Consider the following 15,448-nt stretch of genomic DNA (forward strand, 5'->3'; position numbering starts at 1 on the left):
TCCTCTCCCAACTCCCTGAATTGGCATTAGTTAGCTTAAGGGAGAGCTGAAAAAGAAAATGAGATGGGAAAGGCTATTAGAAATTCATTGGAAAATAAGTCCTTTCAGATTCTTATCTATGTCCTTCCATAAATCTTAATAAAAATATGTGTAAATGCTAATGCTAGATATCCCCCTATTACTTGTTCATAGGTATTTATTTTGTGATAAGTCAAATTTTATGACAAGTCGAAACCTAGTACACAAAATATTCTCAAATGCTTCATCTCTTATTTCCATTCACTTTCTTTGGTTTGAAAAAAATAGATTGATACTCTCTTCTAAACATTCATTTCAAATATTTCCTTCCACTGGCACGTGTTCCTCTCAAAGAAACTTTCACTACTTTATCCAATAACTTTTTCATTCTTGTTAAGGCTATTTATTACTTTTTTAAGACAAGAAATTTTTTGGGTGGGATTTGAAAGACTTTTGCTTTCTTTTCACATGAGTAATGATTTAAATCATTATTAACCTGATGATGAGAGGATAGACCATACATTACATGTACATAGTAAATGGAGAAGTATTGAAATTATTAAACTACTATCCTTATCCTTCAGCCTCATATGAATTCTTGTAACATATTCATCTGGTGTTTTCCAACTAACTCATTTTCTTTTTCAATCTTCCCTGTTTTATGCTAAATCTCAGTTTCAGTTTGAAGGCTTAGGAAAAAAATGAGTAGGGATATTATTTTTCCTACCACATAGTTTTACATATTGACATCTATTCTATTCCTTTTATTTTTATGTGATCCAAAATATTGTAGGATAATAATTTTGCCTATCTTTTTCTTGTCTTTTCTTCCTTGAATTTTTCTCTACTCTGTTCCTCTTTCTTTTATCTGTACTCTTTTATCATCTCTTCTTTATTTCTCCGTGATGTTGGCAATGTATAGTGATAGTAGTCATGGTGGTAGAGCATGAGGGAGAGAAGTAGACATTCTCGCTGGACCTATTTCAATTTGTTTCTCTCTATCTCCTTCAGAAACTTCTTAATTTCCTTAGTAATATTTAACTAAAAATGGAAATATATTCTCTACTTCTTTGAACTATCTGTGTTCTTGTTCTCTTATTCATTCAATAAACCAGCATTTATTCAGTGCCTAATATATTCCAGAAACCATGCTAGGAATTGAGAATACAAAAATAAAAAAGGAAATACTCTATATCTTTTAAGGAATTTACATGCTATCTGATAATATAGTATATACTTAATAAAATATATTTAAAATATAAGCAAGTTAATTTTTATGGGAGTATTGGGAGGGTAAGAATCAGGAAGGGAGCTAATATGATACAGATTGTACATATATCATCATATACATATTTCCCTGTTCATAATGTTGTGAAACAAAACACATATTGCTTAGACTAGAGAAAAATTCATGGAGGAAATAAAGTTAAGAATGGTGTATTTGGATTCCATTTGTTCCTTCTATAGTTGTGGATATCCTTTTCCATCTGGATTTTTAAAAGAATCTTAACAGAGCAGTAAATGAACATTGTCATACTTACATTTTAATATTCTTCAAAAAGAAGTTGATGGAAAACTTCTTTCTATTAGAAAAAATTACTTTCCATGTTGAAATATTGCAAAGGATCAGCTATTCTTATCTGTCAATCAGTGGAGCAGACATTATCTTTTAGGGAATAAGGTCATTGCCTTTTGATTTTCTGAGTTAAAAGATCTTTAATAGACTGTTTGGAATAAATGGATCAGGTTTCTCTTTCTCTAAGCAAACATTATTTTTGCTTGTTATGTGAATTTTCACAAGACTCTTGAGAAGGTCGTGGATACTTGTTTATCTTACAATGGAGATAATACTGTTGAGGAATAATTTCCCAAATATTTAGAGATGAGAAGCACTGAGGGATTTTTCTTCTTTTATCCTCTTCAGTTAAAGGTGTAGAGGCCCTTGGAGACTGTCTTGTGCACTCCACTTATTTTACAAGTGAGGAAATTGAAGCCCAGAAAATATAAGCACCTGTGATCTATGAAACAAATATGGGTTTTGCTTTTTCTATGAAAATGATGGTATTGATTTCTTTTTTCGTTCAGCCAATATTAATTAAGTACTTCCTATGTGTATAGCAAGATGCTTGGTATTGAGGATTCAAAGGCTAAAGAGCTTCATTGTTAACTGTAATTAAAGAGCTCACTGTGGGAGACAAAATACATACACATGAAAAGTTAAAGAGAATTAATGTGTTATATCACATACAAGTTATGCTACCATCTAGCACTTAATGCTTTCAAAAACATTAAAAGCTACAAAATTATTTTGATAGACTTCTATTTATATTATTTCATCCTCCCACAATAGTAAATGTCATAAATCAGTCTATGATTAAATGCCATGTGAATGACAGAGACACCAGATGCTATGAGTTCAAAGGATGAAGACATGGGTAGAGCTAGAATTAGGAAACTTGGACTCTATCTGCTCTAATGCTTAATTTTGTGGTTCTAGGCAAGGCATTTAACCTTGAAATGCCTCAGTTTCTTCTGTAAAATAGAAATATGAATATCTAGATCACCACTTCATAGGTATGATGTAAGCAATGTGTCATTTAAACCTTAAAATACTTTATAAATATTAAGTTATTGTTTCTCTAATTGTACAGTATTTTCTTGTGGAAACAACACTTGACTGAGTTATGACAGTGCTGATTTCCACTTATACTTCTGAAACTTACTGGTTATAAGGCCATGAGCAGGTTATTGAACATAGGGAATTTAGCCATTTCTTATAATCAAGAAGAAAAAAGGAGAACAAAATTGTTTAGCAAAGCTAACCAACACACCAATGAAGTTTGACAATAAATACTATGCTTCATCTCAAATATTCCCAACCCCTGTGGAGAAAGGAGGGAAGATAATCCATTTCTCTTCTTCAGATCCAAGCTTATTATATGTACCATGATTTTTTTTAATCCATCTCTATTCTATGAGCATCTACTTTGTAAATTTTTTTTCCTACTACATAAAAGTGCTGCTCTGGGTTAGTGTACATTGTACTTTTGCTTCTTGGCTTCCTTATTCATGGCAGTAAGATCTCTCAATCAATGGGAGTAGGAATTTTAGCCAATTTCTTATCATGTTAAATTACTTTCTAGAATGGTTAAACAAATTCATAGCTTCATAAGTTTATTAATGTGCCAGTTTTCTTAAAATACCATTATTGTTTCCAATTTCCATCATTTGCCATCATTGTCAATTTGCTAGGTGTGAAGTAACACCCCAGAGTTGTTTTGATTTACATTCCTTTTATTATTGATTTCTGGCAGTCTTTCTTACTGTTATTAATAGCAGATTTTTTGGGGGAAAGTTTTTATATTATTAACCACTTATCTATTGGGGTTTGACTTTTCATCTTTATATATATATTTTTTAAATCTTGGAAATCAAAATTTCTGAAAGAAATATGATGTAGTTTTTGTAAATCAGTTGCTTCCTTTCTTTAGTTATATAAATATAATTAGTTCTATCATCTCAGTTTTATATAATAGATATTATTTATCTTTTTTATTTAATTTTCATCTTTTGTAGTCTCTTTTATCCCTTAGCTATGTGAAAGTACCCAATATCAATATTATTCTCTCCTAATTATTTTATAGTATGAATTGATTTTGACCTTACTGTGGTATGTGGTTTTTAAGTTTTTGAACTAAATCCAATTTTTGCCAAATTATTCCAAATTCCTCAGCAGTTATGCCAAGTAAGTTATTCTTTTCCACCTCCTATTACTTAATTTCATTGTTTCTGGGCCATCTTCATTCATTCAATATACATTTGTTAAGAGTCTTCTATGTGCCAGATGCTATGATCAGCACTGAGATACCAAAAGACACAAAAGATAATCCTTGAACTCTGCTTTTGATTTTTTAACCAATACAAAATGGTTTTGAGGATTACTAACTTGTAGTATACTTTGAGTTCTCTTCCTTTTTTTTTTTTAAACCCTTGTACTTCAGTGTATTGTCTCATAGGTGGAAGATTGGTAAGGGTGGGCAATGGGGGTCAAGTGACTTGCCCAGGGTCATACAGCTGGGAAGTGGCTGAGGCCGGGTTTGAACCTAGGACCTCCTGTCTCCAGGCCTGACTCTCACTCCACTGAGCTACCCAGCTGCCCCCTTCTCTTCCCTTTTTATTTCTTTTTTCCTCTAAAGAGCTCTAGATTTCTTCTTCCAAATGAGTTTTGAAGTCTTGCCCTATAATGGTGTTGCTCACTTGTCCCTAATTCTTTGTGACCCCATAGACCATAGTACACCAGGCCCTTCTATTCTTCACTATCCCTTGAAGTTTGACCATGCTCGTGTTCATTGTTTCCATGACACTGTCCATGCATCTCATCTTCTGCTGTCCCCTTTGCCTTTTGTATTCAATCTTACCCAATATTAGAGGCTTTTCCAATGAGTCTTGACTTCTTATTATATGGCTGTAGTATTTAAACTTCAGTTTCAGTATTTAACCTTCTAGTGAAGAGACTGAATTAATTTCCTTAGGTATTGACCAATTGTTCTATAATATATACCCACTTTGTAATTATTTGGTATAGCCCTCGAACAGTGATTCCCAAAGTGGGCGCCACCGCCCCCTGGCAGGTGCTGCAGCGATCCAGGGGGGGTGGTGATGGCCACAGGTGCATTTGGGGCAGTGAATAACTGTAAGGGGGCAGTGATTATATGTGACAGGGGGAGCTAAGTAATATTTTTTCTGGAAAGGGGGCGGTAGGCCAAAAAATTTTGGGAAACACTACCCTAGAACCTTACAAATTAATTTAGGAAATTCATAATTTTTGTTATTTTGACATTGCCAATATAATATGAATATTCCTTGAGTTATTTAAATTATTTAATTCATTCATTATTTCACTTAATAGTTTTTTGTAGTTGTAACTATATAGGTCTAGAATATTTTGTAGTTTTTAAAAATAAAATTCTTTCTATTATTTTCTCTTAGATTTGTTATCATTATATAGAAGTATTATTGAATTTTGAGGGTTCATTCTTTAATGAGAAATTACTAAATGTACAATTTTCTCAGTATTTTATGATTCTCTGATTAATAAGTAAATCATCATATTATTTGCTAGTTGAGATAGTTTTGTCTCCTCTTTGCCTATGTGTTTATACCTTTAATCTATTTTTCTTGTCTAAAACTATCAATAATATTCCCGCAACAACAACAGCAATGATAACTACAATTTATAAAGCACTTAAAGTGCTCATAGTAGCTCATTTGATCTGAATAACAAGAAAGATGTTATTATTTTCCCAATTTTATAGATGAGGGAATGGAGGCTGAGAGAGGTCAAGTGACTAGGATCACATAGCTAGAAAGTGACTGAGTATTTTGTCTGATTTTCCTGAATTCAAGTCCAGTGCTCTAGATAATATATAATCTTAGGTCAAGTAATGATGGAAAAAGTGGGCATCTTTGTTTTACAGCTGAATTTATTGGGAAAATTCTATTGTTTCCCATTGTAAAAAATGCCATCTTTGCTTTTAGATATATACTTTTGAAATTATCTTTAAAAAATTCCTTTACCTAATTCATAATACATTTTTTAGCATCAATGACTTCTGTACTTTGTGAAAGTTTTTGTCTGCATTCATTAATATAATCAAATGCTTTAAAATGATTTTGTTTTTCATACAGTTAATTGTCCTTTTTTAGTGTTGAATCACTCTTACATTCTTTGTATAATTCCAACTTGATCAGAATAATTATTTTTGTTGTTATTGTAGTCCTTAGGCCAGAGAATTAGTATTCATTAATTATATTGGTCTATAATTTCTCTTGCTTTATCCTTCTCTGCTTTTAGCTATTAGTATCATATTTGTATCAGAAAAGAAAATTTCCATTTTTAAGATTAGTTTGTATGCTGTAAGTATTAATTTTGAGCCCGGAGACATTGAAGTAGAACATTTCCTGTGTATGTCACACAGAATTAAGAGAATCTAGTGCTAATTAACTTTTTCTTGCTCACAGATACATTGTCCCTTTTTTTGGACCCACTTAAAATTACTTTTATTATTTGCTAGGCAGAACATTGAGCCCAGATGTAATTAATATCTCATTTATTCTTTGGAATTTGGCTTGAAGTTACAGATACAGACAATGTGTCCTATTGTCTTTTGTGGTTGCTTGGATTTGCATCTTGAGGAATTTGCAAGATATTTAGCTTTGCTTCAAAGAATAATTTTTAGAATAATGAGTAGCTTTTCTGTTAGGGAAGAAAATATATAAAACTCTATGTGAATATTTGGATAAAACTTGTTTTACATATTTTATGTTACCTCCTTTTGAGCATTTGGTATTTATGACTCTAAAATATCCCAACATACCTTTTCCAGCTCCTTGAAATATATTATACAGTGTTTTGATATTATTTTTATGAATGTCTTCTCTCCCCTGTTTGTGGCATAAACTCTTTGAATTGGGGACTTTATCTTTTCTTTGTTGCCCACAAAGCATATCACTTATAGTAGTTGTGCAAAAGGATAATTTTTATGTAATTACCAAATTTTAAAACTTCAAAACCCTCAAACTTGTTACTTGTTTAGCTAGGGGAGCTAGATGATTGCAGTGACGTAATGCCCTACTCTCATTATCACCATTTTGGATTTCATATTATTTGAAAAGTATATTTTACTAAATAAAAGGAAAGAATACAGCTCAAATCAATAAGTTCCTATAAAATACATCCTTTTTGGCAAACACTGAATTGGACTCTGTGGATTGGGAATGGGGGAGCAATGAGCCTCTGCCCTGAAGCTTGCATTCTATTGGAAGAGAAGCATATGTTCACAGATAAACATCAAATATATTTGAAGTAAATGCAAAATAATAACTAAAGCTAAGAGAGATGGGAGGGAATAGAATAAACATTTAATCCTAGGCACTATGCTAAATGTTTTTTTTTAACTCTTATTTTCTGCCTTAGAATCCATACTAAGTATTGGTTTCAAGGTAGAAGAGAGAGTAGTAAGGGCTAGGCAATTGGGGGCAAGTGCCTTGCCCAGAGGTGCACAACTCAAAAGAGTCTGAGGCTAGATTTCCTTGGAACTTATGCTTAGTGTTGATTCAAAGATAGAAGGTAAGGGTTTTTTAAAAAGGAAAAACAAACCCTTATGAATTAGTTGGAATGAGGTGATCCTTGAAAGGGAGAACTAGGGGATTCTAGCAACCAAAGAGATTAAGAAGAATGGTCCAGGCATAGGGAACATTTTGGTCAAAAAACAGCCAGGACAATGGATATGGGCATTTGGGGAAGTTATACAATGTTCAGTCCTACTGTTAAATATTATAATTCAGAATCTCCTCTTGAACTATGAAATTATGATAGGGGAATAATATATACAAAGTGCTGAAAGACAATATCTATTTAAATTTTTGTTTTTGCTCAACATATTTTTTTCATAGATACATTTTATCTGGAGAAGGCTTAAAAAGAGTCAGGGGTTAGAGCATTTTGAAGTATTATACTCCAAGCTACAATTTCTTTCAACTGTTTTATTTTCATTAATCTCCAAAGTCTTCAGCAAATGACTTTGAGCAGTGGAGAGGAAAATATCTGCATAATGTTGTGTAGCAGACAATTCTGTACTATGTTTTAACCAAATTCTAGGGAATATTTAAAAACCTTACCAGAGTAGCAGAATCTTGGAGGCTGCAGGTAGGGGAAAGCATGCAAAAGACTAATGTAGTCATCCAAATATTTGAAAACTCTAAATCAAGAAATAAATTAACACACAAAAAGATTAAGAAGCTTTTCTTGTTCCAGGCAAATCTTCAGGTTTGCAAAAGCTATTAAAAATAAATGAAAAATTAAAATAATTTTTCATTATTTTAGTAGAATGAGAAAAGTAGTTAATTGAGGAAAAACTTTGTGTAAAATCTCTCTGATAGGATCTGATATACAAGATAATGAAAAAAGTTTCATTGATTCATGAGTTGATAAACAAATTGTAATTTATAAATGATAGAATATTGTTATAATTTAAGAAATGATGAATTTGAAAAATATAGAGATACATGGAAAGACTTCTAGGAAATAATCCAAAGTAATTGAAACCAGGAAAATAATATTCATGATAAATAAAATATTGTAAATGGGAATAACAACAACAACAACAACAAATAGAATTAAATGTTGAATAATTATAATGACCACACTTGACCCCAAGAAATATGAGAATGTTCTTTTCTCCCTTTTTTTGCAGAGGTAAGGGACCATGAATCTGTGACACTGTAGATAATGTTGAACTTGATTGATATATTGGTTAACTTTCTTGAATTTTTTTTTACTTAAAAAAATTCTTTGTCGTAAACATTTAGCACATATCCTGGCACATAGTAGGCATTCAATAAATGTTGATTGTTCAGGGGTGATAGCTGTCTGGAAATTTGGAAGGAATATATTGGAAATTAAAGATAATGTAAAAACAAAAGATGCCAACATTTAAAATGGAATATCAAAAGAGACAGTAGTTACTATTGGTGATTACTCATAAAATGAAACTGAATGTACAAAGCTTCATGAGAAATGTAACGAACTCATTTATTTTCCCCCCCAACATTCTCCAGTTGTTTACTCTTCCGACAGTGAATGTTTTCTGTATTTGCTTCATATATTTAAAGAATGCCAACTCTGTGAGAAACCTTAGCTTTGCCAACAGGATGGTTTTCTGATGCTTTGCTCTGATTTGGTTATTTGCCTCATTTCATAAATTGCCCTCAAACTAAGATAGCTAACCTGAAGAAGAGCCTTTCCTGTAACTAACCCAGCAAAAGGCCTATCCAATCTAAAGATAATATCTCCCCTGTTTCTGTTCTGTAAAGCCCCCAGCTGTAGCTCTTTCAATCTTGAGTGTGCTCCATACCCAGTTCACCTCCTGCCTAAATTGAAACCCTATGTAAGCTCTGTCCTTTTCTCCATTCAGAATTCTCTGCTCATGAGGATGGGGCTCCTTTGTTATGTGTATGTAATTTCTAAGCAGAAAGTTCTATGGGAAAGAAGTCTGGGCAATCAGGGTATGTTGTATATTTTGGAAATTCCTTATTGTATGGAGTAATCTTTTAAAGAAAACTTCAAAAAATGCCACCCAACACCAGCCCACAATATGCCTTTCTTATGTGTTTTATGTTCTGCTGGAAAGCCTTAAAAAAGAAAATATTTAGGAAAACAAACAAAAATCTCTTTTCATTGCTAATTTTCCTCTATCCTGAATTGGAAGAATTCACTTAAATTTTGTTTTTACTTTAGTAACAAATTTCCACATCAGTTTTCTGAAGTTAAATAATTCAAATTTGCTTCCTCCCTTCTCTAACCACCCTACTCCAGCTGACACGTAATTCAATTAGGGTTATACATGTATTATCACACAAAATGTGTTAACTGTAAGAATTCAGTAGAAGTAGTATTTTCTATATAGGAAGGGTCTCTATATTTCAGCTACATGAATATAACAAAGAGTTAAAAATATCCATAGACTCATTTCTTCAGCCATACAATATTGGTAGACAAAGAGTAATATTGCTGGGAACCCTTATGTGCCACTTTCTATTCCTTGCTGATATAGTTTTAAAGCAGCTATTTGTTTGACATGTATAGTCTGGGATTTCTGGGTAAGAATAGCTGAATGAAAGGTGAGAGTAGTGGGGGAACAGAGAAGGTGATATCTTATGCAACTATGATTAAAAATTATTTAATCAAACAAGGCATTTAAAAGGATGATAAAATAAAACGTACAATTTCAATTTTAAGAAGTCAAACTTTTATACAAGCAAAATCTATATTCAAAATAGAAGGTAAAGAAATAACTGGGAAACTTTTTTTGTAATTTCCCTAACAAGGCTCTGATGTCCAAGATATACAGGGGATTGATTCAAATATATGACTACGTGCTATTTCTCATTAGATAAATAATCAATTTTTACCTTGTCAAGGATGCTGTAAAGATACAACTAGTTGTCCCTTGATATCCCTTACAACTCTTGAGTTTATATGATTCTGTGAAGTATTCAAAGGGAACACATACAACATGTTGAGAGATGGTATCCCAGGACTAAGGCACTTCCTTATTCTGGATTACGTGTGTTAAATGCATTTCCTCCACCCCTTCCTCTCCCCCCACTCTGGACACTGAGGAATGACCAGGCATTATACCAGCATATGGACAGGTGACACTTGTGATATTTAACTTATTGTGCCATTGTATAGCTAGAACTTCTTCCATTGATGAATAGTCTTGGTCCCAAGTTGGACTTAAAAATAGCATTAGAAACTTTCATTCATTTCAGCTGGAAATTTTAGATTTTAATGAATATAAACATTAGTAACAATTGACTCTTAAATATTGCATTTCAAAGTGCTTATATTTAAGAACTAATTTGATTCTCATAACAGCTCTGCGAAATGCTATTAGAGATCCTGTCAACTCTATTTCATAGATGAGGAAACTGAAAGTCTGAGAGGTGAAGTTGACTTGCTCGTATTTGTGAAATTAGGAAGGTCCAGAGGCATAATCTGAACATGGATCTTTCTGATTCATGGTCCAGCATTCAATCCATAAAGCCATATTGTTTCTATAATTCAGTTTCCATATTTATTAAGTGCCTACTATGTGGAAGCCTGTCCTCTGGCTTCCAGAAGTCAATTGGAAATCATTCCGTACCCTTAAGAAACTTACAAGGAAATTTAAACTTATTGACCAAACTACTAAATAGGTAATTAAGACATAAAGAGAAAACAACTTCAGAATTAGAGAAAAAAAGACATGAGGGAGATTAAAACATAACACTAGTAGTCAGTATTCACATTTTTGCTTCCTTTCTCCATTCCTGCCTTTTATTGTGACATTAAGTACCTTACCATAATTTTTTCATCCATAGAGATGAAAAGTGCCATGGAATAACAGTGGATTGAGTGGAACAGAGACTTCCAGAAGTCTACAGAATCAGAATTTGAGTTAAAAGGGACTAGGCTTGCTCCTACCCAACAGGAATCACTGCTATAACATACTTGACAATTTTTCCCTAGCCTTAGCTTGAATGCCACTAAGGGGAGGGGACCCACCATCTCTCAAAAAAGCCTACTCTGCTTTTACATAGCTCTAATTATTGGAACTTTCCCCCTAATATTGAGTCTCAGTCAGCTTCTATCTGTTATCCCTAGTTCTGCCCTCAGGAGCCAAACAAGATTCCATTTTTTTTTCATGCCACAGCTCTTCAAATAGTTGCAGATAGCTACTGTATCTCCCTTGAGTCTTTTCTTCTTCCAAACAAATATCTTACACAATTTGGAATTCCAACTTATTGGACATTTTGAACTGAATGTTACATAAGCGCCTCAAACCCAGTAAATCCACATCATAACTTGCTATCTTCCCATCCACCCAAACCCCCAATTTTTTCCAAACCTTCCCTATTGCTGTCAAGGGTGCCACTATTGTTACAATCACCCATATTTACAACCTTGGTATCATCTTAAATTCCCTACACTCTCATCTCACACAGCTAGTCACTTGCCTTATCTTGTCATTTCTGTCTCCTAAACAACTTTTACATGCTTTTCTTCTCTTACACAACCATCACTTTGGTTCATGACCTAATCGTCTCTCATGATAGCCTTCTTTTTTTTTTTTTGATTATAAAGATATTTTATTTTACCAGTTACATGTAATACATTTCCACATAAGTTTTCTGTTATATGATCCAAATTGGCTCTCTCCTTCCATTCCCTCCCAGAGCTGGCAAGCAATTTGATCTGGTTTATACATGTATTATTGTGATAGCCTTCTAATGGCTTCCTTGTTCTAAGCTGCTTCCCACTTGAGCCTTTTCTCCACCTAGCCATTAAAATGATTTTCTTAAAGGGCAGATCTGACAATGGCCCTCTTCCACTTGATAAATGTCAGTAGTTTACTATACCCCCCAGAATGAAATAGAAACTCTTCCTTTTAGCCTTTAAAGATCTCAAACACCTGGCTTCTTCCTACCTCTTTGGTCTCCTTACACAATGCTCCCCTCTTTAATTCTACGTTTCAGTCATTCTGACCCATCCCCGATTTGAGGATGTTCTTCATGCATGATCCTCCAACTCCTTTCTTTGTTCCTTCCCATACAATTGTCTGTCCTCCATGACCAAAACTCTCTCTTTCCTCATATCAAACACTTGGAGCCTCTGCCTTCCATTGAGATTCAGCTTAACTATAGCCTCATGTTGGAGGATTTTCCTGGACTCATAAACTCTTGAATGTTTCTCATCCATAGTACCTTTTGAATGTCTTGTATGTGTCTTATATATACATGTAAACTCCTTTGTAGTTACATTTTCCTTTTGTTCTTTATATACCTGGCTCAATGCTTAGCACATAATTGCTGCAGTTGTTCACTCTCTTCTCGACCCCATTTGGGGTTTTCTTGGCAGAGATATTGGACTGATTTGTCCCCAACTCATTTTACAGATGAAGAGACTGAGGCAAATAGGATTAAGTGACTTACCCAGTGTCACGCAGATAGATCTAAGGTTGGATTTGAACTCAGATTTTCCTTATTCCAGGCTGAGCGCTCTCTCCACTGTTACTTGGCTACCTAGGCTCATAGTAGGTACTTAGTAAATGATTGTTGATTGATTGATTGATTGATTGATTGGTTGGTTGATTAGTGGACTCAAAGTCCTTTACTTTCCTTGTTGTCACCTTCTAGACACTACAGTTGATCAATGCCCATTAAAATTATGGCATCCATATTACTGAACACATTATGAAGCAGACTACTGTGGGAGTATATCCCCTTTGTCCTGGACACTGTCTCCCAATGCTGGCCTAGACTATATTAGCTTTTTTTTGGCTGCCATATTTCACTGGTGAGTCATAAAAGTTTCAAGTTCACTTAAATTCCTGGATCTTTTTTAGAACATCTGTTATCTAACCATATTTCTTCCATCTTGCATTTGTGAAACTGATATTTTTGTATACAACTGTAAGAGAGAGTTTCAAGTTCTGCTGCTGCCACAAATATTTAACTGGGTGGCCATGGGTATATTTCTTCACCTCTTAAGGCTCAACTATCTATGACTATGTTATTGAAGAATTGGCAGTCTATATCAGCAACAGAAGGTAGATGGATGTTTCTTTGCTGAGAGTTTCTTCCAAAGGTCAAAATTTCCACTTTACCCTCCTCTTCAGTGGAGATGACAACTCATTAAGTAGTGAATTCCTACTCTGTGTACAAAACTCATACAGATTGTGACAGATTAAAATGAAAACAGCATTCCAGTCCTTGAAAAGTTTATAATTTTCACAGGATTTTTATATGAAATGAAAATGCCTTAAGATACACTTGGAAAGTGGTGATACTGACATATATATATATATATATATATAGTTTTGCCATGTTGTATAACATGTTTGAAATAAATAGACTTGAGAAGTCAGTTTGTGCATTTCTTGTTCTTTGCAATTGCAGTTCCTAGGCCTTTGGAAGCAAAATGTAAAACCAAAAAAAAAACAAAAAACTGCTTTTCTTCACCTACTCCCCTTCCACCCACCAGCAACAAAAAGAAACCTATGGAATGCTTTTTCAAGGGTTCCCGTGGGGTAGGAAAGAGTGTGTGAGTTTCCTACTTGAAAATGATATTTCCTGTGGAGAAGAAAGATTTTAGGTTTCTAGATATTAAGATGTATCATGACTCACTTGTTCTTAAATGGGTTGTTCTCCAATTTACTAAAATAAATTACAAAAGACCGAGGTAGTTTAAGCTAGCAGAGGACTTCATACAACTGTTTTTAAAATTAGAAAGTTAAGGCTTCTCTCTATTGCCTTTGCCAAGATTTTAGGGCTGAGTAGTATTTAGATAATTTATTTTAATCTCTTTTTAAAAATTAAAAGTCAGTGATTTAAATTAATTTCTATTGTAATAATAATGGAAAAGAAAATAGCATTTTGGAAATGAGAGAGAACCAATCAAATAGATAAGAGAGAGAAAGATTATATAGATATAATAGTATATGATGCCTATTTTAGGTTTCAATGGTTAGGAATATATTCTTAGTTATATTATTTTTTTTAGAACCTAAACAACTTAGAGAGCTTTAACTAATTTTTCTTCTTTTGTGAGACGTAAATTAGTGGATTTAAAGTATCTTTTTAATGACAACTTCCAGGAAAATCCCTAGTGTCAGTTTATATTTGGCCTAGAACTTGGAAAAGGACTTTAGAGGTTATCTAATCCAGTCACTTCATTTTACAGATGAGGAAACTGAATTGTAAGTAACTTTTCTGAGGATATACAAGTAGTTACTGACAAAACTAGGTTTTAGATTTGTTTCCTCTGACACTAAATTTAACATTCTTCTTCTTGTGCTCTCATCTAGTTTTTACAGATGAAGAAATTGAGACCCAGGCAGGGGTCTTTTCTGCTTATAAAACCTTAATTTTGCCTCTAAAGAAATATGAGCAGCTCCTTAGCTTGGCATTTCTTTATCTGACTCCAAGATAATTTTCTAATTTCATATCTCTTTACTTTCTATAAGCATGACAAATTGTATTACCCCTTATTCTTTTCCTGCCTTCTTTTTTTGTGACCCCCCCCCATACCATTCCACATATTTGGAATAGAATCTAACCATATTTCTTTCTTTTAAAATTCTTTCTGCCTTTCAAGATCTTTTCTGAAACCTTATATGATTTCTCTTTCTTGAAAGAGGACTTTTAGTAAATTTTACTCTCTTTGGCTCTCTTATAGAACTTTGTGCCTTTCACGTTCTATTTAGGTATGTGTGGCTAGTGATCCTTGTGAAAGGGAATTCTTGGTTCTCTGTGAGTTGACACCTTACTTGATGCTAGGTGAGAACAAGCCAGAAACTTAAGAGTTCACACACTCAGAAAGGTGTGGTTCCAAAGGTGAGAACTCAGACAATTTAGAAGTTGTGATTGGCCCTTTTGAAAAGGGGCAGGGACAGGAAACCACCATAAAAGCCATGAAGGCAGGCTGGTGAAGGAAGCTGGTGAAGGAGGTTAGTAGAGAATGAACTCCAAGAAGAGGGTCACTCCAAGAAGGAAGTCGGCTTCAAGAAGAAGGTCGGATCAAAGAAGAAAGTAGGCCTCAGGAGTCACCTTCAGCTCCAGTTATTGTCTTTGGGTGAGTGGATAGCTGGTTTTCCCTTCCTGTCTTCTGGAGATAGTTTAATTCTGATTGAAGGTTAACAAGTCCTGGCTTAGCCAAGCACTGGAACAATATTTAGTTAGATAGGTTATTGTCTTTTCTACCCTGTTGTATTTCTCTACTTTATAAAGAAAAGATTTATAATTTTCATATTTAGTCAAACCATTAATTTTAACACTTATATCCTCTGACACCTACATCATGGCATGGAAATGCCACCCTGGGTTC

General features: G+C 33.7%; 1 protein-coding gene across 3 annotated transcripts in view; it reads left to right on the top strand.

The window, feature by feature from the left end:
• The window catches only part of PRKCA (protein kinase C alpha), a 553,531-nt gene that overhangs the window by 229,773 nt on the left and 308,310 nt on the right, over positions 1-15,448 (top strand). The gene's annotated exons all lie outside the window — the stretch shown is intronic.

Source organism: Gracilinanus agilis, chromosome 4, assembly GCF_016433145.1.
Source record: "Gracilinanus agilis isolate LMUSP501 chromosome 4, AgileGrace, whole genome shotgun sequence".
In the NCBI taxonomy this organism is placed as follows: domain Eukaryota; kingdom Metazoa; phylum Chordata; class Mammalia; order Didelphimorphia; family Didelphidae; genus Gracilinanus; species Gracilinanus agilis.